At 45.2% G+C, this 23,691-nt stretch overlaps 1 protein-coding gene across 1 annotated transcript in view; it reads right to left on the bottom strand.

Annotated features, from left to right (window-relative positions):
- Positions 1–23,691, bottom strand: part of cdon (cell adhesion associated, oncogene regulated) — a 188,202-nt gene that overhangs the window by 150,738 nt on the left and 13,773 nt on the right. Inside the window, exon 2 of the mRNA XM_078531221.1 lies at positions 11,548–11,703. The gene's annotated coding sequence lies outside the window, so the exon portion shown is untranslated. The remainder of the gene's footprint in view (positions 1–11,547; positions 11,704–23,691) is intronic.

Below are 23,691 nucleotides of genomic sequence, written 5' to 3'. Positions count from 1 at the left end.
CCGATATACCCCACACCCATTGCTATAACAGTCTCCGATATACCCCACACCCATTGCTATAACTGTTTCCAATATACCCCACACTCATTGATATAACAGTCTCTAATATACCCCACACCCATTGCTATAACAGTCTCCGATATACCCCACACCCATTGCTGTAACACTCTCTGGTATACCCCACACCCATTGCTATAACACTCTGATATACCCCACACGCATTGCTATAACACTCCGATATACCCCACACCCATTGCTATAACACTCTGATATACCCCACACCCATTGCTATAACACTCTGATATACCCCACATCCATTTCTATAACACTCTGATATAACCCACACCCATTGCTATAACACTCTGATATACCCCACACCCATTGCTATAACACTCTGATATATCCCACACCCGTGCTATAACACTCTGATATACCCCACACCCATTGCTTTAACACTGTGATGTATCCCACACCCATTGCTATAACACTCTGATATACCCCACACCCATTGCTATAACACTCTCTGATATACCCCACACCCATTGCTATAACACTCTCTGGTATGCTCTCACCTCTCACTGTAACACTCTCTGATATACCCCACACTCATTGATATAACACTGATATATTCCGCACCCATTGCTAAAACACTCTCTAATATATTCTGCACCCATTGCTATAACACTCAGATATACCCCACACCCATCACTATAACACTCTGCTACACCCCACGCCCCTCAATGTAACACTCTCTGATATATCCCACACTCCTCACTGTAACACTCCCTGATTTTCCCCTGACCCCTCACTGTAACACTCTGACATACCCCACATCCCTCATTGTGACATTCTCTGATATATCCCACACCCCTCACTGTAACATTCTCGGTTATATTCCACACCCCTCACTGTAACACGCTGATATACCCCACATCCCTTACTGAAACTCTCTGATATACCCCACACCCCTCACTGAAACTCTCTGATATACCCCAAACCCCTCACTGAAACATTCTGATATACTCCACACTCTTCAAATATCTGAAGAGAGTTCACAAACTCCCAGATACGTCCACACAGACATGGTAAATGAAGGGGCAGTGTTGCGGTGACAGCAGATAGTCTGAATGCTGCAGTCAGAGTCTCAGATAGAGCTGATGGCCTGAGCTACCATTAATATTTCCTTGAGGAACATCAAGGAGTGATCCCAAGGTGTTGATGTCTCTTGTCATCTTGAAGTTGCTGTCCATCACTTGATCTGCATCCCAGGGATTGATTAACTCCCTGGAACTAGGCAGAAAGTATGCTAGAGCTGAGGCCTGTGCTATTTTCTATGTCCCAGGAAATCCACGTCCAATCAAGCATGGGCAGTCAAAAGAACCTGGAGAATTCCTTAGCCAACCCAAGACTTACCTCACATGAAACACCAATGGAGTACAGAGTAAATACTGAGAGAAGTCATAGGGTCAAGCTCGGTTGCATTTCAATCTAGTCATAGTCATAGCACGTATCCTAGTGACCAACTTGTTAGCCCAGCCCAGTAAAGGTTATAGAACACAGAAGGTGCAACAGCTTTGGCTAGACGGATTGCCACTAGCTTACTTCAGACACCAGTCTCTGTTGGGTTAGCTGATTTCAGTTGGGTGGGAGGCTACAATTGATCTTATTGGCCTTGAGTTAGAGAGCGGGGAAGCAGAATGGGTTCCACGTTCCCAATCACTGTCCTGTGATATCTGCCGGATACTGCTAATGGAAGTGTAACCCAAGAGGAATCAGCAATCCTGGGACCGCAACAGGAGCCAGTGTTCATGGAACTAAAACAGACCTTCTCCTCATTATCATTCTGCTGTTTGTGGGAACTGGCTCTACAAATTAGGCCTGCATGTTCCCTACATTGCAACAGTGAATAGACTGCAGAATTACATCGTTGATGAGAAAACACTTTGGGATGTTCTGAGATTGTGAAAGGCACTAGAGAAATGCAAGTCTTTCTTTCAATGTAAGCATGAAACTGACTGCATCTCTGAACTTGTTTTCCTTGCAAAGTTGGTCTCTGGTGGGATAAATTCTGGGTGTTTAATACTTTCTGTTGAGTAAGTCGGGGAATGCTAACAGTGTGAAACTTTCCCTGCTGGGGCAGGGATTATTAACTCGGTCAAAAAGGCATGTATGTTTTCTTTGTGAATCTTTTAACCGAGGATCAAACAGCAGAGAGTCCCAATTATGTTCTGGTACAGTAACCGTCTCATTTATTACCGGCCCCTGTCAGATCCACTGCCAATCTCCTGATTGCAGGCTCTAGCTGTCTGACCTGAAACTGTCCGTGAATGAGACAAATGAACGCCACCTTGTCAGTTTCTGTCATGGGACAGACCGAACAATTACTGAAGAATGAAACTCGCAGCTAAGTCAGTTGCCACAATCCTCAAATCCCGTTAGCGAAAAGCTGATTAGCCAAGCGCAGAGAGGTCAGCTGCACCTCATCCTCTGCACCCTACAGAGATTCCCTGCATTATACCTTGCTTCTCACAGCCCTTTGAGAGACAGACAATCAGCCTTTCACTAAATCTCCTAACTTGGTACAGTTAAGTCCATCCCGGTAATTACTTTATAAGCCAATATTTCTGTTGAGCAATAAAAGAAGCTGAAAACTCAAACGTTGATTTCTGTCTCCAGCCACTGAGTTAATCCCTTTCTCCTTATCCCTCTCTCTCTCTCAATAGCTTCCCACAGCTGGATCAAGCAGACAGGCTGGGATTATTGTACACCAATTTCCCACTCATTCCTGTTCTGAGGGGCTGTCCAGAAACATCCTGGAGAGGACACCTGTGCCTCCAACCAGTGGAGAACCACTCGTCAAGATGGCTGGTACTTGTGGACCAACCTTATACTCCTCTAGCTATGGACCAGTGATAACATCCGCTTCTGAGTCAGAAGGTTGTGGGTTCTAGTTCCACACCAGAGTCCATATTGGTTCAGGGAGTGCCACACTGGCAGAAATGCCATCTTTTGGATGAGATGTTAAACCGAGGCTTGGTCTGCCCTCTCAAGGGGATGTAAAAGATCCCATGACACTATTCCAAAGAAGAGCAGGGACCTTCGCCCCAGAGTCCTGGCCAATATCTATTCCTCAGTCAACCCTAAAATGGACGGGGCAGAATTTTATGCTGGCAGGATTTTACGGTCCTGCCGAAGTTAATGGACTTTTGAACGTCTCGCCAGCCCCTACCCCCACCACGACAGGGCCGTAAAATTCCACCCATGACCTCATTGCTGTCTGTGGAATCTTGCAGTGCGCAAATTGGCTGCTGTGTTTCCTATATTATAACAGCCACTAAAAAAATAATTCTTTGGCTATAAAGCGCTTTGGGATGTCCTGAGGCATTATACAGATGCAATTATTTCTTCATCGCTACATGGTGAGCTGTGCTGCATTTCCAAAGAAATGCATGACCCTTCCAACTTGCACTCATTTCCATGAGCTGAGTAACTTTAGTGTAAATTTTGCCTTAAGGACAATGCACTGTTTCCTGTATAGTTTAGACAGTTGGGCAAATTTTACATCATTACTTTCCCAGTGTGGAGCTGCAGGTGATAAAATTGCTTCAAAAATACTCTTTCACCCAAAAAGCTGGGCGAAATGAAAATTTCAAAAAATGAGACTGATAGATTTTTGTTATGTGAGGATATTGAGGGATATGGAACTAAGGGGAGGCGGAGCTGAGATACAGATTAGCCATCATCTAACTAAATGATAGAACAAGTTTGAGGGGCTGAATGGTCTACAGCTGTTCTTATATTCCTTCCAATGTAAATGCATGATCTAAATGAGCCCTAGTGGAAGACTGGCAGTGCCAACTTTCCATGGTCCTTGTATTGGCTGGTACACTGTTTGGGATTTAAGCATCAAAACATTTTAATATGCAGGGAAAAGTTTGTTCCCATAGATCATTAAAATTTAATTATTCCTAAACTTCTAAATCCCAAGCTTGGTTGTTCCTGACAATGCCTTCGCTTCACTCTAACTCTCTCCAGCCTAGGTGTCTGTGCTGCAACTCGGGGTCTTCACTGAGGTGACAGCCCTAAAGCTCCCCAGCCACGGCCACCCCACTCCCCCCTCCCCCCCCCCTCCCCCCCACCCCCCCACAAAACCCCCTCCACCCACCCAGCCCGCCTTATACGCTTTGTCAAGTCAATCTCTACTGCCTGGTCACAGTTGCATTAATGCGGGCTGGTCTGAACAATCCGTGCAGTACTTGCAGAGACACTACCTCCTGCTGGGTGCTGGAATGTATGTCTCACTTTCACCACAGTCGGCCTCTCTCTGTCTCCCTCGCTCTGTTTAGCTGTGGGAACTGTTACTCCTTCCCCCAGCCCCCACTTTCCCCGCTGCTCGCTCTCGGTTTTGCAGTGCGAGTTTCTTAGCCTTTCTCTCTGTGTCTGGTTCTCTCTCACCTTATATTTTGTGCCCCCCCCCCACAACTCCATCACTTGTCTACACCATATATCTTGTTCTCTGCCTGTTTTTGATTCTCTGCTTTTCTACAGATATATTGCTTCTCGTTTCTGTCTGTCTCTGGCTCTGGCTTTTCTCACTTGCTCCTTTGCTATCAGTTCTTTCTCTTGAGGTTAAATTCCCTGATTCCGGATCCTAGAGTGAGCTGCACTTGAGGGGGACACAGTTCTGAGACCAGACTGCAATGTGTAGTGCTCGTTTTCCAGCCCATGCTCTCCTCTGAAAGTGCTGGATCAATTAACCCTTTACTTTTCTCTATTGGTTTATCTATTTCTCCAGAGCCCTCCCTTTGCTCCAGCTATTCTTTCACCACTGACCTCCCTTTGAGTCTTTCTTTCTCCCATTCTTGTAAACTTCCTTCCCTTGTTCACCCCGTCACTTTATTTTTCCCTCTCTCCCTCTCCCTTTCCCGCTGTCTGTTCCTTTCCCTTTCCCTCCATTTCTCTCTATGTTCTTCCCTTTCTCTCTTCCTCTCATTTTCTTTGTGTTTCCCATTGTTTCAAATCTCCCAGTCAGTAATCAAACACAGTAACTCCACACTCGCTCCCTTTCTTTCATGCTGCTCTTTGTCTCTAATCCACCTTTTCAGGTGGAATGCAGTTTACCAGTGCAGACCCACGTTTACTGTTCAATAAATTACCTCCTGGATGCAAGGCAGACAAAACTGTTAACGGAAATGTTAATTTAAAGTGACCCGTTCTTGGCTGTTGCTCCCTTCCCCATTGAGCTGTTTAATGAGAATGAGAAAGTGAACCATGGGCTCAGTGCTGGGAACAGTGTAATAGAGGATATTGGGGACAGTGTAATGGGAATATTGGGAACAGTGTAATAGAGGATACTGGGGACAACGTAATGGGGATATTGGGGACAGTGTAATGGGAATATTGGGGACAGCGTAATGGGGATATTGGGGACAGTGTAATGGGGATATTGGGGACAGCGTAATGGGGATATTGGGGACAGTGTAATAGAGGATACTGGGGACAGCATAATGGGGATATTGGGGACAGTGTAATAGAGGATATTGGGGACAGTGTAATGGGGATATTGGGGACAGTGTAATGGGGATATTGGGGACAGCGTATTGGGGATATTGGGGACAGTGTAATGGGGGATATTGCGGACAGACCAATGGGGGATATTGGAGATAGGCTAATGGGGGATATTGGGGGCAGTGTAATGGGGGATATTGGGGACAGTGTAATGGTAGATATTGGGGACAGTGTAATAGAGGATATTGGGGACAGTGTAATGGGGATATTGGGGACAGTGTAATGGGGATATTGGGGACAGCGTAATGGGGATATTGGGGACGGTGTAATAGAGGATATGGGGGGCAGTGTAATGAGGGATATTGAGGACAGATAATGGGAGATATTGGGGACAGACTAATGGGGGATATTGAGGATAATGTAATTAGGGATATTGAGGACAGACTAATGGGAGATATTGGGGACAGACTGATGGGGGATATTGGGGACAGTGTAATGGGGGATATTGCGGACAGACTAATGGGGGATATTGGAGCCAGGCTAATGGGGGATATTGGGGACAGTGTAATGGGGGATATTGGGGACAGTGTAATGGGGGATATTGGGGACAGACTAATGGGGGAATATTGGGGACAGACTAATGGGGGATATTGGAGACAATGTAATGGGGGATATTGGGAACAATGTAATGGTAGATATTGGGGACAGTGTATTGGGAGAGATCGGGGACAGTTTAATGGAGGGTATTGGGGACAATGTAATAGGGATATTGGGGACAGCGTAATGGGGATATTGGGACAGTGTAATGGGGATATTGGGACAGTGTAATGGGGATATTGGGGACAGTGTAATGGGGAATGTTGGGGACAGTGTAATGGGGGAATATTGGGGACAGTGTAATGGGGATTTTGGGGTCAGTGTAATGGGGAATATTGGTGGATGGGGTGTGGGTTCAACCAGTCACAGACTGTGGGAAGAAGGGGAGATCCAATGAGAAAGGAAGCATTGATGTTTTGGTACCACATTGTTCGGGTTCCATTTCTACAACCTTGGGATGTTTAAAAACACTTTACAGCCAATTAAGTACTTTTCGAACTGTTGCGATGTTGGAAACAGGGCAGCCAGTTTGTGTACAGCAAGCTCTGACAAACAGCAATGAATATATGACCATATCATCTGTTTTAGTGATGTTGGCTGAGTGATAAACATTGATCACGATATTGGGAGGTAATTCTCTTCAAACTCTTCTTCAAATTGTTCTACGGGATCTCTTACATTGACCTGAGAGCATTTAACATCACATTTGAAATCCATTACCTCCGGCAGCACAGCACTCCCGCAGTGCTCCACTAGAGAGTCAGCCTACAGTTTATGCTTAAGTCTCTGAAATTGGACTTGAATCCACAACTTTCAATCCCAGAAGACAAGAGCACTACCCACTGAGTCATGACTGACTCTTTATCAGATAGGTGGCCTATCTGTGGTTTCAGAATCAGATACTGGACTAACACAGGGGGAGATGGGGGTGTAGTGCTAATGTCACCGGACTAGTAATCCAGAAACCCAGGCTAATGCTCTGGGGACATGGGTTCAAATCCCACCACAGCAGCTGATAGAATTTAAATTCAATAAATAAATCTGGAATTTAAAAAAAAGCCAGTCTCAGTAATGATGACCATGAAACTATTGTCAATTGTTGCAAAAACCCATCTGGTTCAATAGTGTCCTTGAGGGAAGAAAATCTGCCATCCTTACCCAGTCTGGCCTGCAAGTGATTTCAGATCCACAGCAATGTGGTTGACTCTTAACTGCCTCTGAAAGGGCCTAGCAAGCCACTTAGTTCAAGGGCAATTAGGGATAGGCAAAATGTTACACTCACATCCCATGAAAGAATAAATAAAAAGTCACATACTGAAACAATCATTATTCAGCTTAATTTCAAAGTTGTTTGCAGTCTTTCTTAAACTCCGGTGAAACTCTGCTTTAGCGAAAATGGAAACATTTTTCATGAATCTGTTGTAAGACATTCCCAATTTGATTCCTGAGCTTTTGCTTTAGAGTTTCCTTTGTTGTAACTTTTATTTAGTTGACAATTTTCTCCCTTCCTGTCCTGTCAACAATTCCATTGGCCCCAAATCCCTCATTACCTCAGCTGAGAGTTCAAGTGCGAGTGCAAAACTAGACAGTGAATGTCAGCAGGCAATTCGACCGGATGGGGCATCACATCTGAACCTGATCTGTCTTCAGGAGACACTCAAGCTTTCATACTTTCTATTAGTGACCACTGGATGGTGATTGAGACTGGGAATCCTGATTTTTTTTTTCCATTCTCGGTTGAGGCCCAATGAGGACCATTGTAGCACTATTACCTTCATCAGCAGATTCAGCAATAATTAACATTGCCAGGACAGAAGGTGAGAGAAAAGTGAAGATCCTACCCTGGATTACCAAACAGAGACCTCTCCCGGATGTCAGGTGGAGTGTGATACCCCCTAAAGTCCATCAACATGGCAAAAACTACGGTTTAGGCTGAACACCAGCTGGTTCTCTGGAGACTTCCCCTAGCATGAGTTAGCACTTTCTGGAAGGATAAACTGAGAGGAAAGAAATCCAGCATTAAACTGCTTTCAGGCAGGGGGGAATGCAGGCATGACAAAAGGCACTTTTGGTATCTCAGGTGGGATATGAGCTGTTGGATAATTCGAGGTTTGGCCAGCTTTCCGCTCACTACAGGTGTGTGCGTAGAGTGGGGGGAAAATTGAACTGCAATCCAGGGAGGCGGACCAGGGAGAGGAGGGTCTAAGGGGGAGGTACAGGAGGGGGAATGGGTGAGAGAAGAGGTGAGGGGGAGGGAGGAAAGAAATGAGGGAGAGGAGAGACACTGGGCAGGAGAGAGGCATGGAGAGGAGAGGTACTGTGGGAAAGGAAAGTGACAAAGTAGAGGAGAGGGAATGGCGGGGGTGGGGGGGGCAGGTGGGTGGGGGGGTGGGGAAGGGGGAGTGGGGTTGTGGGTGAGAGGAGAGGGAAAGGGGAGTGGAGGGGAAGGGGAGGGGGCTGGGGGAGAAGGGGGGGGGGAGGAGTGGAAGACAGGAGAGGGAAAATGACCTTCCAAAAATCCATTAAGGCAAACAGAGATTATTAATTGGTGAAATGAGTGAAGCTCATCTGTGAGCTCCAGGCGAACACTTTACACACAGACCCAGCAACATCTGTCTGCACAACAGCGCAGACAATATTTTTTCCTTTTCTTGCCATTTTGTCTTCTTCCCCCCCTCTCTCCTACTTTGCTGGGATACAGTTCCACGAATACCAGGCAACCTCAGGTACATCACACGGGTGTCCCTTGGAGCTTTGGCCATCAGCGACAGAGATGGGGGCATTCAGATCCGCCTGCCCCAATACTCTGGGCAGATTGCACCCAAATCTTCAATTTACCCTGTGGATGGGTGCAGCCTCACTCCCCCCAATTACAATAATCATTAATGTCACCATCACCACCATATTCACTGCCACAATCATAAACAAATATAACAACAGGTATTTCTATAGCAACCTCATCGTGGGAAAAAAGGCACTTCACAGATTAGAAGGGGTCAAAGAGGTGGGTTTCAATTGAGAAGGATGGGAGGCAGAGGGATTTGGGGAGGGAGTTCTAGAGCATGGTGCCCAGGCATAGCCGCCAATGAGCACAGGGATGGTGGGGTTGTGGGGGGGGCAGTTAGCTGCTTGAGGGGCCAGAGTTGGGGGAATGGAGAGTTATTGAGGGGGTTGGGGGCTGGTGGGGAGGTGGCTATAGGGCTGGAGGAAATTACAGAGGTTGGGATTTTGGAGTATCCTCGGACAGCCAGCGCAGGGGAGATGAGTGAGTGGGACCTGGTGTGGGATAGGATACAGGTAACGGAGTTGAAGTTTATGGAGGGTTGAGGATCATAAGAAAAGGAGAAGGAGTAGGCTATTTAGCCCATCGCATCTGCTCTGCCATTCAATAAGATTATGGCTGATCTGATTGTGGGTTTAACTCCACTTTCCTGCCTGTCCTCCATAACCCTTAACTCCCTTGTTGATCAAAAATCTGTGACTCAGCCTTGAATATATTCAATGATCCAGCCTCCGCTGTTCTCTGTGGGTGAGAGTTCCAAAGGTTAACGATGCTCTGGGAGAAGATGTGAGGTTGGGTACGAGAACATTGGAATAGTCAAGTCTGGAGGTGACAAGGACATGGATGAGGGTTTCTGCAAATGCATAAGCCATGTACAATGACAGATGATGTTAAGGAGGTGGTTAAAAAGGTGGTAATTGCATTGGAGAGGTGAAGGTAGCAGAAATTCAGTGCAGGGTCAAATAGGATGCTGAGACTGAGAACTGTCCAGCTCAGCCTGAGAGCTGGGGAGGGAGATGGAATTTTTAGTGAGAACACTGATCATCCACACAACCACAAACTTCTGTCCAGAATCCAGTTGAACCCTGCCCACTTTCTGTGGGTTAGACCATGCTATTCCGCCCAGTCTGGAGGTTAGCTGTTGACCGTCACTGTAGCGATTTTGGATATGTTCCAATTAGTGCCCTGTGCTAACTCATTCTCTTACAGCCCACAGATTTGTTCCAGCTGGTTACTGAGATGTATGAAATATAACAATGGAATTCTGATCAATATTCTCGTTACCATTTCCATTTTTTTCACTTCAAATAGGCTGTCACATATCACAGAGTAAACAGGCATTTTAACAAACTTCTCCAGTCTATAGATTGCAATCCCACCCCATTCTCCTTCACACTCCGTCTAACCTCCCTTACACCTCTCTTTCCTCCTTCACACCTTCTAACCTCTCTCACACCCCTCACCTCCCTCACACTCCCCCTCACCTCTCTCATACCCCCTCACCTCCCTCACATCCCTCACACACTCCCTCATCTCCCTCACATTCCCTTCACACCCCCTCATCTCCCTCATTTCCCCCTCACCTCCCTCACACACCCCTCACCTCCCTCACACACCCCTCACCTCCCTCACATCCCCCTCAAACTCCTCACATTCCCTCTATAACCAGAACCACAGTCCTTCTAACTTGACTCGATCCCATGTAGCTGCCTCACCTGCCTCACACTCCCTCTCACCTCCCTCACACCCCCTCACCTCCCCCTCAGCTCCCTCACACCCCCCTCATATTCCCCCTCACTTCCCTCACACACCCCCTCACCTCCTTCACGTTCCCGCTCACCTCCCTCATCTCCCTCACATCCCCCTCACACTCCTCACATTCTCTCTAACCAGAATCATAGTCCTTCTAATTTGACTCAATCCCATTTAGCTCCCTCACAGCTCCACCGGACGGAGTACAAGGCTGAGCAGCATTGTGTAATTCTGCAGAATTGTTTCTATCGTTAACGATTTAGTTCCCACAGAAGAAAGCACAAACTACAACTTCCATTATAGGGGATGAAGTGAAGGGACTTGGGGAGCACAGCCTATACACACCCTGGCGTCTCCTTCACCAGTTCAACTGTGCTGCTTGTCAGCTGTGACTCCCCTTCAAACCCTCTCTCAACCCTTCCCGCTGCTGTGAGGATTTGTCCTTTTCCACTGCTGCATAGTCCAGAAATTGGTCCATTAAGGGCAAATTGTTCTTCAGAGGAAATTGCTGCTAAATGACTTTTTCTGTAACTGAAGCAACCTGTGTTGTTTTTGGATCCCATATAATAGTTGACAATGTCACCCGACTAAAACCCTCACTTAGCAACAGTGAGGAGCGACTGATCACAAACAGCGGTCCCTCCTCCTCGGACACGGCCAACTGTCCCCTTTAACCGACCGTCCCCTTTATCCATTCATTGCCCTTCAGTACTGACAAACGCAAAGGGGTTTAACAGCCTCCTGAACAACACTTTTCAAACAAACACTTATTAACGGGGCTGCACTGCTATTAACCTGAGGCTTAAAAACATATCTGTATATTCAAAACGTGAATGTTTTGAGCCTTGAAGGAAAGCACTGGGGTTAGTTAATCTGGTAATAAAACGTGAAATAAATGGGGGACTTACCAAGGTGGTCAGGGAAGCAGCCTCCAAATGCCTTCAAATGCCACTTGTCCAAAACTTGAAGTTGTAGATCCCGCCCCTTATGAGTTTGACGTGACACTCAGATAGCCCACGATTCGCAAGCCTTTCCCCCTAACGCAGCTGCCGTCAGGAGGGACACTGTTAAATACAGCATTTACCGCTTTAATGAAGAACATCACAGTGAGGAAGTTAACTGACTTTTCACTTGCCTGTTTGCAAACGGTGGCTCCTCAATAATTTATAGCCATCACAGACTAAGGGGTGAAAAACATTATTTCAGTCTACGCTGCTTTAAGAGAAAACAGATGTGGAAACTGAACAAAGGCTACAGTCTTGCACTAAATTCATCATTAGCCACTTTAAATGCCGCTGAACCCGGCTAAAGTTCACCCATGGTCAGAATCTACGGTTTCAGTATCTGAAAATCTACCTGAGGAACCAGCAACATTATTCAAAGCTGACAAGCAAGGTCGAGTCTGATATCATATGGACATGCGGCCCAGCGAGTGCAAACACATTCCACAGCTCGCTCTCTCACTCTATCTCTCTCTCTCTCTTTCACTGTTTTGCTATTTCCCCTCTCTTCTCCCTTCATTCTTCTTTCTCTCCATTTTTCTTTTCCCTCATCAGTCTCTCTGGTCAAACTTTTCTTCACTCACTCACTCATTTAGTCTTTTCTTTCCTTCTCTTTCTCCTAATTTCTTTTTCTACATCACAAATCCTGACTCCCTCTCATTATCTTTCCCCCCTCTCATTCCTTCTCTCCTCCTCATTCTGTTTCTCCCTCTTATTCCTCCTTTCCTCACTCATACATCTCTCCTTTTTCTCTCCTCATTCTTTCTCTCCCCATTCTTCTTCCTTTCATCCATTTTTCTATCTTCCCATTTTCCCTCCTTGCTATTTCCATTCATTCTCTCATTTGTGCCATGTTAGACTTTCCCCTTCCTCATATCATGATCGCCCTCTTTCCATCCTTTCCTCCCTGTCTTCCTCTTTCCTCCTGCGCAGATTATTACCCTCCATCATGCGGGTACCCCTTCCAATGCCCCTCACTCAGGATGATACCCTACCCGATTATACATGACCAGTCCACTGCTGCCTGGGTAGCCCACATTTCTGTTCCACATTTTTCTTTGATGGTGCAGCCCACAAATGATTAGGCAAATCTATCAGCAAGAAATAAATGAAGAGAAACATGTCTCTGGCAAAAGGCAGCAGGTTAAAGAAATCTGAATTATAATTTAGTAACCTGTAGGGGGCCAGTCTGCTTGCCACAGCATGCTGAGGAGGTTTAAAATTTTGGAGATGCTTTTAACTACATATCGCAGTGAGCAGACAGTGGTGTACCTAAACTTCTCCACTTGTATCAGGGAACGGGCTGAAGCTTCAGTCCAGCCCACAAGCTCTCGGCTATCAAACTGTTCTGTTGCGACTTGTCTGTGATTGCTCTGCATTGATGATGCACCAGGCGTGTGTCTGTGAGTGTGTGTGTGTGTGTGTGTGTGTGCTGGAAGGAGTGGTAGAGTGAGGAAGAGACATGTGGAGATGAGAAAAGGAATGTGTGTATTTTGTGTATGTGTGTGTGTGTGTGTGTGAGAGAGAGAAGGGAGGGAAAAACAGAGAAATGGAAAACGCAGACAGAGAGAAAGGGGGAATGTGTGTGTGGGAGAGAGAGAGAGGGAAACAGAAAAGGAGAAAAGGGAGAGGGGGAAAGAATGATAGAAACAGGAGGGTGAGAGAGAGCAACAATTAAGGGGAGACATGCACGGAGAAAAATGGAGTGAAACAAAGCAGAGGTAGAAGACAGAAGAAGAGAAACACAAAGTGAGGCAAGTTGGAGAAAGCAAAAGTAGAAAGAGAGGGGGAAACAGAGAGAAGAAAAACAGAAAGGGATAAGGAGGAGAGGAAAAGGCAAAATGGAGAAGGGGGGGGGGAGAGAAAAATAGAACCAGAGAGTAGAAAGAAAGAGATTGAAAGTAACAGCAGGAAAGCAGCTAGAACAAAATAGTATATGGGAGAAAAGAGGCAGATTGAGTGCAAAGCAGACAGCTAAAGAAAGGGAAAGAAAAAAAGAGGAAGGGAAGGTGAAAAGGAAAGAGAGCGGGAGACATTAGTTAATGCTCTGTGCTACTTAAAACCCCTTTTACATTGTCCTAGCCATCCTGCACCCCGATCATGTGGTACTGCCTGTGCCAGGGGTCTGCCCTGAGGTGCCCACCTTGATCATTAAGCCATCGGCTGCAGATAGTAAATGACAGGCCTCTGGCTTCAGGACAGAGCCAGGTGTCTTTCGGCCTCAACATCACTACTTTGCTGTCAAAGTAAATCTTTGTTGTATTTTTTTCAGTCAGGTTAATCTGTCCCCTGAGGAGATTTAAAGGTGGATTATCAGAGTTTCTTCAGAGCCTGAGTACCTGAGCACATTCCACAAGACTCTCCCCATACGCAGCAAACCACTCAACTTCTTCAGTGAAGTTCCTCAAACAACCTGGGAGAGCTATAGGGGGGAATTTTGCCTCCCCCCCTACCACCCCGGCTGACTGAAACCAGGTGGTGGGGGTCCATTATAACTGAAGGGGGGGGTGTGGTGAGGGGCGGGGGGAGGTAACACCAGCATAAGCAAATCTACCCTTACAATGGTGTTGTAGTTACATAGATAAATAAACATGTCACTCAAACCCCACAGTTATATAAATCCACTTCTACACCCATTATATAACTAGAGGAGCAGTAGAAACATATACATAAACTATACATTATATTCTGTGTATGATACATGCACCCTATAATGTACTCAATGTGGATGCAATATATACAATAGCCCCAATTTTACATAAGTGTACTGGCTTGCTAGGAGTGGGTGATGGGAAACATTAGAGCTCCTCATTAGTTCCATCCATAATATATATGATACAGATGACATTTCTACACAATATGTTTATTATATATAAAACTTACATAAAATATAGTCAGAATGTATCGATTTCATGCTATTGGTATAATGCAAGTGTGTGTGCTCTGTGTGATTTAACTTGCGAGAAACCCATATGTTACATGCCTGAATTTCTGCTGCCTGCTCCCTGTGGGAAAGGCTCCTGGCAGGATTGTGAGCTTGGAAGATTGGTCTCAATGTGTGCTGTACATAACAGGGCTGGAGAGGGTGGGATGGAGTTTAATTTAATGAGGACTTCAGCCCCCAACTTAAAGCCATAGTGGTAGATTTTGACTGTGTGCAATAGAGTAAAATAGATGTTAGTGAATAGGCAGCCTGTTTACATCACTATTATAGTCACTCAAAATAAAAATGGAGAGACGGGTCAATGCCAATTCACTATCTCCCATTCTACACAATCGCACAAAAGGCAAGAACCATAACATGCATCCATTCCTTCATTTTATACTTCCATTGCAGATTCCTACAGCACCTCCACTGATTTTTTAAAATATTTGCTCATGGGATGTAGGTGTTGCTGGCTAGGCCAACATTTATTACCCATCCCTAATTGCCCTTGTTCAGAGGGCATCTAAGAGTCAACCACATTGCTGTGGGTATGGAGTCACATGTAGGCCAGACCAGGTAAGGATGGCAGATTTTCTTCCCTAAAGGACATCAGTGAACCAGATGGGTTTTTTATGACCAAAAAAAAATGGTTTCATGGCCATCATTAGACTCTTAATTCCAGATATTTATATTGAATTCAAATTCAATATGGTGGGATTTGAATCCTGGTCCCCAGAGAATTACCCTGTGTCTCTGGATTACCAGTCCAGTGACAATACCACGATGTCACCATTACTACAAAGCACCATTTGCATCACCAACTCTCATTGTGAATGTGAATGCAGAAATTTATGAAGGAAATGTAGACAGGGTGTGTGCTGTGTAAGATTTGTTATATATTATAGATAGACTATGCAGGAGAATTTTGGCACACAGCTGGAATGAAATGGAACAGGAGCAGTTGTCTCATGAATTTAATCCTCCTGGTTTCTGGGGGATGAGAGGGTTTTGTAGAGCTGTGCTGCTCATGGACGTACCACAAATTTCCCACAGCCTAATTCACACACTGACACCCTGATATCGCAAGTGGTGGGTGTCACAATGATGTGACTTGTGCATGAGTGATACTAATCTTTAATTTCATCAGCTGATCAAACATATATTGAAGTGTTTAAAAAGGACTTCTAAAAAGCAACCAAAGGCATTGACTTAAGATGGCTGCCACAAGTCACTTGATGTCTGGTATTGCCAGTTGACCAGTTTTCTGCAAGATTCCAATATGGAATTTAATTAATTAATGCTCAGACACCATCATGGAGTTTCACACATACTGATGTCAAGAACTACTTCAAAAGATTTACTGAAACTGTACTGGACCTCACATTTGCATTTCTGTAAGGCTACATCTCAAGCAAAGATAGAAAGTCTACCAGGACAATAGCTATATGGAAAGGTGTTTTTTCTATCTTAGCTTGGCAAGTTGGATAATGAATTATTCTGAAGCTAATGGCTGGGACGTTACAGGCCATTGGACATTAGATACAGTTGGTTCAGGCATCAGCTAAGCAAAACCTTCTGAAATCATTATGGAGAGAGAAGTTATGTGACTAGAATAACCATTTTTGAAATCTCTTTTAATACAGCATGTAAACAGTAGTCTGGGAAGAACCTGGCATAGGGGCAGTAACACTCTCCTCCCATTTTCTTCCAAGTTAATAACCTATCATTGTTACAGTTTAAAAAGCCGACACAGAGATAGTGAATTTTTGTCAAAAGGAACCTCAAGTGCAAAATATCATCGACTTCTGGAAAAGACAGATTAGGTTTTAAAAAGAAATTGCCTCTGGCAATTATGTAAGACTGGGGTACAGTACTGGTGGTTACAGGTTTGTCATTGTGCAACACTGGAGTGAACTACTGGTGAGTGATCGTAGATTTCTTAGTTCATTTGTGGTTGATCCATGCTGGCTATGTGCTGCTATCCACCACATGTTTAGCTGCGGGACCAATCAAATTCCAGGAATTTCTTCTCGGAAAATCTGGTTTTGTGTCGCTGTTGTTGACCCATAGCTGAGGACATGTAACCACCAGTACTGTATTCCAATGTTATACAGTAATTGAGCTGTACCTACCAGTATTGTATCCCAGTGTTATACTGTACTGTACTCCAGTGTTATATGCTGTCGGTCTTATTCACACCAATGCTATACCTAGTATTATGTATTAATATGTCTGTACCCACCTCAGTGTTTTGCAGTAAAAGAAATATAGCCCAGACTCTGTGACAGAACTGTGTCCACTAGTATGCCAGTGTTATACAACTCAAAATATCCCAGGTAATTTTGGGAAGAGGAAATCTGAGTACTGTTGGGTGCTTTGCACAGTTCAAGTGGACACAATGGGGTAAATTTCATTCTCTTGCCTTCTGATTTTTCTGAAATCCCAACGATGACACTTGCACTAACAAATCAATCAGCTCAAATTGAGAGCTGGATGAATGCACAGTAGTCAGAGGATGTTTAGTACAAGGGCACAGATAGGTAATCTCTGATAATAGGAGTTTAAACAACAGCAGCATAATTTGGGCCTGGGACTTTGCATGGTAAAGCAAAACCTGAGGAACTGAAGACAAAAACAAACATGGAGCACAAATGGACACAAGAAAAGTCCTTCAAGTGTAATTTTAAGCATAGCCAGAGGATTTGGGAGGATTACCATGCACAGAGGAGGAAACAGTGAGAATATATTGGATTAAAAGATGTGAGACTCTGAAAACAGCAACCATCCATACTATCAGGCTGTGATCCATTGAACAGAATGTTCATCTGGTCGAATGTATTTAATGGTCATTTACACATAGTCTTGATTTCCCTCAGATGTTTGCTTCTAGAAAAGGCCCGAATCTCCCTCCTGATTCACTGGAGTCACTGGCTGGCTACCCACAGAGCCAGGAAAAGTGCCAGCTTCAATCCCACACCTGTAGTTAGCTCCTTTCAGTTTGGGCGGAGGTGCTTTAATTAGCCTCGCTCCTCACTCCTCTATAAAGGAAATAAAAACCAGTCTGGGCACTGACCCACACCTCCCCCCACCCATGCTTTGGCTCAGTAGTGTAGCCTTCATCCAAACTCCAGGACTACGTGCTGAGGGACGCACTAAAGCTTGGGGCAGCTGCCGCAAAGGCGCAATGGGGAAGGGTCGCTGTCTAAGACCTTTCTACCACAGCGCACCGAGAGACTGGGAACTGTTTAGAGCCCCTCGGGCTGTACAGATCAAAATGAAAGGCTGTAAATGATTGTAATATTGTTTGTACTGATGCACCTGGTGATACATTTTGTAAAAGTTTAACCTGGATTGTACCCTTGTAATGTTGTTTTTGAAATGGTTTGGAATGTGATTGAAGATATTTTATGAATAAAGTATATTTTTACAAAAAAAAAGTGTAGCCTTCCTGCCTTTGAGTCAGAAAGCTGAAGATTCAAGTCCCACGTAAGCCTTGATCATAAAATCTAGGCTGACACTCCAGTACAGTACTGAGTGAATGCTGTGCTGTTGTAGGTGCTGGCTTTTGGTTGAGATGTTAAACCAAGGCCCTGTCTATCTCTCAGGTGGATGTTAAAGATTCCATGGTGACGTATGGGAGAAGCGCAGGGTGGTTCTTCCTGGCCAATATTTATCCCTCAACCAACATCGTTAAAACAGATTATCTCATGTTTTTTATTCTTTTCATGGGGTGTGGGCATCGCTGGCAAGGCCAGCATTTGTTGCCCATCCCTAATTGCCCCTGAGCTGAATAACTTGCTAGGCCATTTCAGTGGACAGTTAAGAGTCAAACACATTGCAGTGGGTCTGAAGTCACATGTAGGCCAGACCAGGTAAGGATGGCAGATTTCCTTCCCTAAAGGACATTTGTGAGTCAGATGGGTTTTTATGACAATCAACGATAGTTACATGGTCCCAATTATTGAGACTAGCTTTATATTCAAGATATTTTAACTGCCATGGTGGGACCTGATCATTTAGGATATTGGAATATCATCTTCGTACAGAGAGTGGTCAAGACATGGAATTCAATCCTGGATGGAATAATGAAAACAAGATCACTGGAATGATTTAAGAACCACTTGTATGTTGCAGTAAGGGAGGCCATGCTGGGTGGATGAGTCCAAAATTGCCTAACTGGCGCCTTCAGCTGTAATTATCTTGTCTGATGCTTGAACGGTAAACTTCAAACCCCTCCCCGACTCAGTAGGTGAATGCACCTCAGACACTGAGACCAGCAAGGCCTAGGCTCGTAGATGGTCAGTGGGATAACAGACAGCTACTGCTGACCATGGACCTGGACCCTGGCGAAAGTCCAGACCTCTGGGAAAGGAGAGGAACAGAACAAAAATACCAACAGCATTTCTCTGCCTGGCCTGAGTTGGATGACCAGGAGTTCATTGTACGAGAAAGAATAATCTGTACATTGCAGCTAACAAGAATATTGTGCAACCAGGTTAGCAATGGCACAGTGGAAGCACTCCCAATTCTGAATCACAAGGTTATGGGTTCAAGTTGCACTCCAGCCACCTGACCTCAAAATTTAGGTTGACACGCCAATGCTGCACTGAAATTGTTCTGCACTGTTGGGAAAGGCATTAAAGGCTCTGTCTTTCCTGTCAGGTGGATTTAAGGGTTTTCGTGTTGCTACTTGAAGAGGAGAATGGGACTTCTCACTGAGCAATATTTCATCCTGAACAAACATCACTAAAACAGATGATCTGGTTATATAGCTCATTGCTGTTTGCGGGTTCTTGCTGTGCATAAATTGGCTATTGCATTTTCTGCATCTCAACATTAACTACACTTCAAATGCATTTCAATGACTGTAAAGCACTTTGGGACGTCCAGAGGTTATGCAAGGTGCTGTATAAATGCAAGTCAGCAAGCCACCTTACTCACTTTCCTGATTTTGTGACCAGCCCTAACAAGCCACAACATTTGAAATCAGTGTAAATCGAACCTCATTATCGTCATTAAACAATCATCGTGTGTCGTCATGTAGCAATTAGCATGCTCAGAATTAGGTCTTGGGAGCTGCCAAATCCCTAACTCGGTAGAGTACACTAAACTTTGCCTTCATCAAAGCAGAAAATATCTGGAAGACAGGTGGATTTTGTGCTGTCAACGCGCCCCAGGCCACATTCCTGTTGCATGCAGTTTGTGCATTTTTTCAGGCCACTTTTGAAGTGCCTCAATCAGCTAGAGATCCACGTCCATAAGACCAGATCCAGCCCCGGCAATGGCCCACGAAATGTTTGACAGACAGAATCTCAGAAACGCTCGGCATGAGCTCACTGACTTCGATTTTAAACCGCCCTCCACCCCACTGACCTCTCCCCCTATGAATTTTATTGGGCTAAAATTCCATTGGTGCTGGTTACTGTCTGGTAGCTAAAAATTCCATCAACCCTGGGGTGTGGTGAGGATGGGGAAGGGTCACAAACGTAGCGTCCCCATGAACCCCCGCCCAAATCTCAGGGGTGGCTTCGTTGGGGTGATTGACTTCCTGCACCTGTTTAAGTGCAGCCGAGATGTTGGCCTCAGTTCTTGAATCTTTGAGCAACTCCGAGTGGGTCTGATTCTAAGGACTTTATAAGAGATTTAAAATAATAATTTTCCTGTAAAGCACCAGTTGTAAGCAAGCATTTGATTACAAACTACATAGGATATACTGCACAGGAACAGGTCATTTGGTCCAACCAGTCCATGCTGGTGTTAATGCTCCACTTGAGCCTACGTCCTTCTTTCCTCATCTAAACCTATCATTGTAACACTCTATTTCCTTCTCCCTCGATGCTTGTCTAGCTTCCCCTTAAATGCGTACATACATTGTTCATTTGTTAAGTGTTAGATTATGTGAGTCTGTTTACTATTGACGCTCACTGTGCTCGATTGTTTAAGCCTGGGTGTGGACTCAGAGAAAAGTAAACAATCTAGAAGTTTCTGGAGGCAGAGCTATAAGCATGGAACAGACATTTTGAAGCACTTTGAATAAATTCCTGTTACACACATGGAAACTATTATCATCTCTGCATAGCTCAGAGATGTAAACATACTATTTTATGTAAACATACAACATATACTATTTGGTTGAACCACTCCCTGTGGTAGCGAGTTCCACATTCTTATCACTCTTTGGGTAAAAATGTTTCTTCTGAATTCCCTGTTGGATTTCTTGGTGGCTATCTTATAATTAATGGCCTCTAATTATGCTCTTGCCCACAAGAGGAACTATTCTTTCTGTCCCTCTATGGTCCCTCTGGGATTGGCTACCTTCATTCCTTTAACATCATAGGAACAGGAAGAGGCCATTCAGCCCCTCGAGCTGCTCCACGATTCAATTAGATCAAGGCTGATCTATGCCTTAACTCAATTTACCCACCTTGGTTCCATAACCCTTAAAACCCTTGCTTAACAAAAAAAAAAAATTAACCTCAGTTTCAAAATTTTAATTTGATTTTTAAAAATTCTTTCATGATTTGGGGGCATCACTAGCAAGGCCAGCATTTGTTGCCCATCCACAATTGCCCTTGAACTAAGTGGTTTGTCAAGACCATTTCAGAGGGCAGTTAAGAGTCAACCACATTGCTATGGGTCTGGAGTCACATGTAGGCCAGAACAGGTAAGGATGGCAGATCTTCTTCCCTATAGGGCATTAGTGAACCAGATGGGTTATTTTTATTCATCCGTGGGATGTGGGTTTTGCTGGCTGGGCCAGCATTTATTATCTGTCTTTAATTGCCCTTTAGAATATGATGGTGAGCTGCCTTTTTAAACTCTGCTGTCCATGTGGTGTAGGTACACCCACAGCGCTGTGAGAAAGGGAGTTCCAGGATTTTGACCCATTGACAGTGACAGAACAACGGTATATTTCCAAATCAGGATGGTGAGTGACTTGAAGGGGAACTTCCAGGTGGCGGTGTTCCTATCTATCTGTTGCCCTTGGCCTTCTAGATGGTAGCGGTTGTGGGTCTGGAAGGTGCTGTCTAAGGAGCCTTGGTAAATTCCTGCAGTGCATCTTTTGGGTTGTGCACACTGCTGCTACTGTTTGTTGGTGGTGGAGGGAGTGAATGTTTGTGGATGAGGTGTCAATTAAGCGGGCTGCTTTGTCCTGGACGGTGTCAAGCTTCTTGAGTGTTGTGGGAGCTGCACTCATCCAGGCAAGTGGGGAGTATTCCATCACACTCCAGACTTGTACCTTGTAGATGGTGGACAGGATTTGGGGAGTCAGGAGGTGAGTTACTCATTGCAGGATTCCTAGCCTCTAACATGCTCTTATAGCCACAGTATTTATATGGCAAGTGCAGTTCAGTTTCTGGTCAATGGTAACCCCCAGGATGTTGATAGTGGGGAATTCAGCAATGGTAATGCCATTGAATGTCAAGGGGAGATGGTCAGATTCTCTCTTGTTGGAGATGGCCATTGCCTGGCACTTGTGTAGCGTGAATGTTACTTGCCACTTGTCAGCCCAAGCCTGGATATTGTCCAGGTTTTGCTGCATTTGGGCATGGACTGCTTCAGTGTCTGAGGAGTTGCGAATGGTGCTGAACATTGTGCAATCATCAGCGAACATTCCCACTCCTGACCTTAATATGGAGGGAAGGTCATTGATGAAGCAGCTGAAGACGGTTGGGCTGAGGTGGCATCACCACAGTGGCACTACCACCGTGCTAAATGGGATAGATTTCAAACAGATCTAGCAACTCAAAACTGGGCATCCATGAGGCACTGTGGGCCATCAGCAGCAGCAGAATTGTAACACAATCTGTAACCTCATGCTCCAGCATATTCCCCACTCTACTTTTATCACCAAGCCAGGGAATCAACCCTGGTTCAACGAAGAGTGCAGGAGGGCATGCCAGGAGCAGCACCACGCATATCTAAAAATGAGGTGTCAACCTGGAGAAGCTATAACACCGGACTACTTGTGTGCCAAACAGCATAAGCAGCAAGTGATAGACAAATCTAAATGATCCCACAACCAATGGATCCCATCTAAGCCCTGCAGTTCTGCCACATCCAGTCGTGAATGGTGGTGGACAGTTAAACAACTCACTGGAGGAGGGGGCTCCACAAATATCCCCATCCTCAATGATGGGGGAGCCCAGCACAGCAGTGCAAAAGATAAGGCTCAAGCATTTGCAACGAATTTCAGCCAGAAGTGCCAAGGGGATGATCCATCTCGGCCTCCTCCATAAGTCCCCAGCATCAGATTGGCCGGGTGGTTAACAGTGAGGTTGAGTGTCTTGGGCTACAGGAAGATATAGACGGGTTAGTCAAACGGGCAGATAAGTGGCAGATGGTGATGTGATGTGTGATGTGATACACTTTGGAAGGAGTAATTTGACAAGGAAGTATTCAATGAACGGCATGATACTAGGAAATTCTGAGGAACAAAGGGACCTGGGCGTGTGTGTCCATAGATCTCTGAAGGCAGAGGGGCATGTTAGCGGGGTGGTGAAAAAGGCGTTTGGGACACTTGCCTTTATCAATCGAGGCATAGATTACAAAGGTATGGAGGTGATATTGGAGTTGTATAGGACCTTGGTGAGGCCACAGCTGGAGTACTGTGTGCAGTTTTGGTCGCCACATTATAGGAAGGATGTGATTGCACTGGAGGGGGTGCAGAGGAGATTCACCAGGATGTTGCCTGGGATGAAACATTTAAGTTATGAAGAGAGATATACTTAGTCTTCTCTGCTCCAACGAAAACAACCTGAGGGGCGACCTGATCGAGGTGTACAAGATTATGAGGTGCATGGATAGGGCGGATAGGGAGCAGCTGTTCCCTTTAGTTGAAGGGTCAATCACGAGAGGACATAAGTTCAAGGTGAGGGGCAGGAGGTTTAGGGGGGGTGTGAGGAAAACCTTTTTTACCCAGAGGGTGGTGACGGTCTGGAATGCACTGCCTGGGAGGGTGGTGGAGGCGGGTTGCCTCACATCCTTTGAAAAGTACCTGGATGAGCACTTGGCACGTCATAACATTCAAGGCTATGGGCCAAGTGCTGGTAAATGGGATTCGGTAGGTAGGTCAGGTGTTTTTCACGTGTCATTGCAGACTCGATGGGCCGATGGGCCTCTTC

Source organism: Cetorhinus maximus, chromosome 2 (genome assembly GCF_964194155.1).
Source record: "Cetorhinus maximus chromosome 2, sCetMax3.hap1.1, whole genome shotgun sequence".
Taxonomy (NCBI): Eukaryota; Metazoa; Chordata; class Chondrichthyes; order Lamniformes; family Cetorhinidae; genus Cetorhinus; species Cetorhinus maximus.
This window is presented reverse-complemented; position numbering and strand designations above follow the sequence as displayed.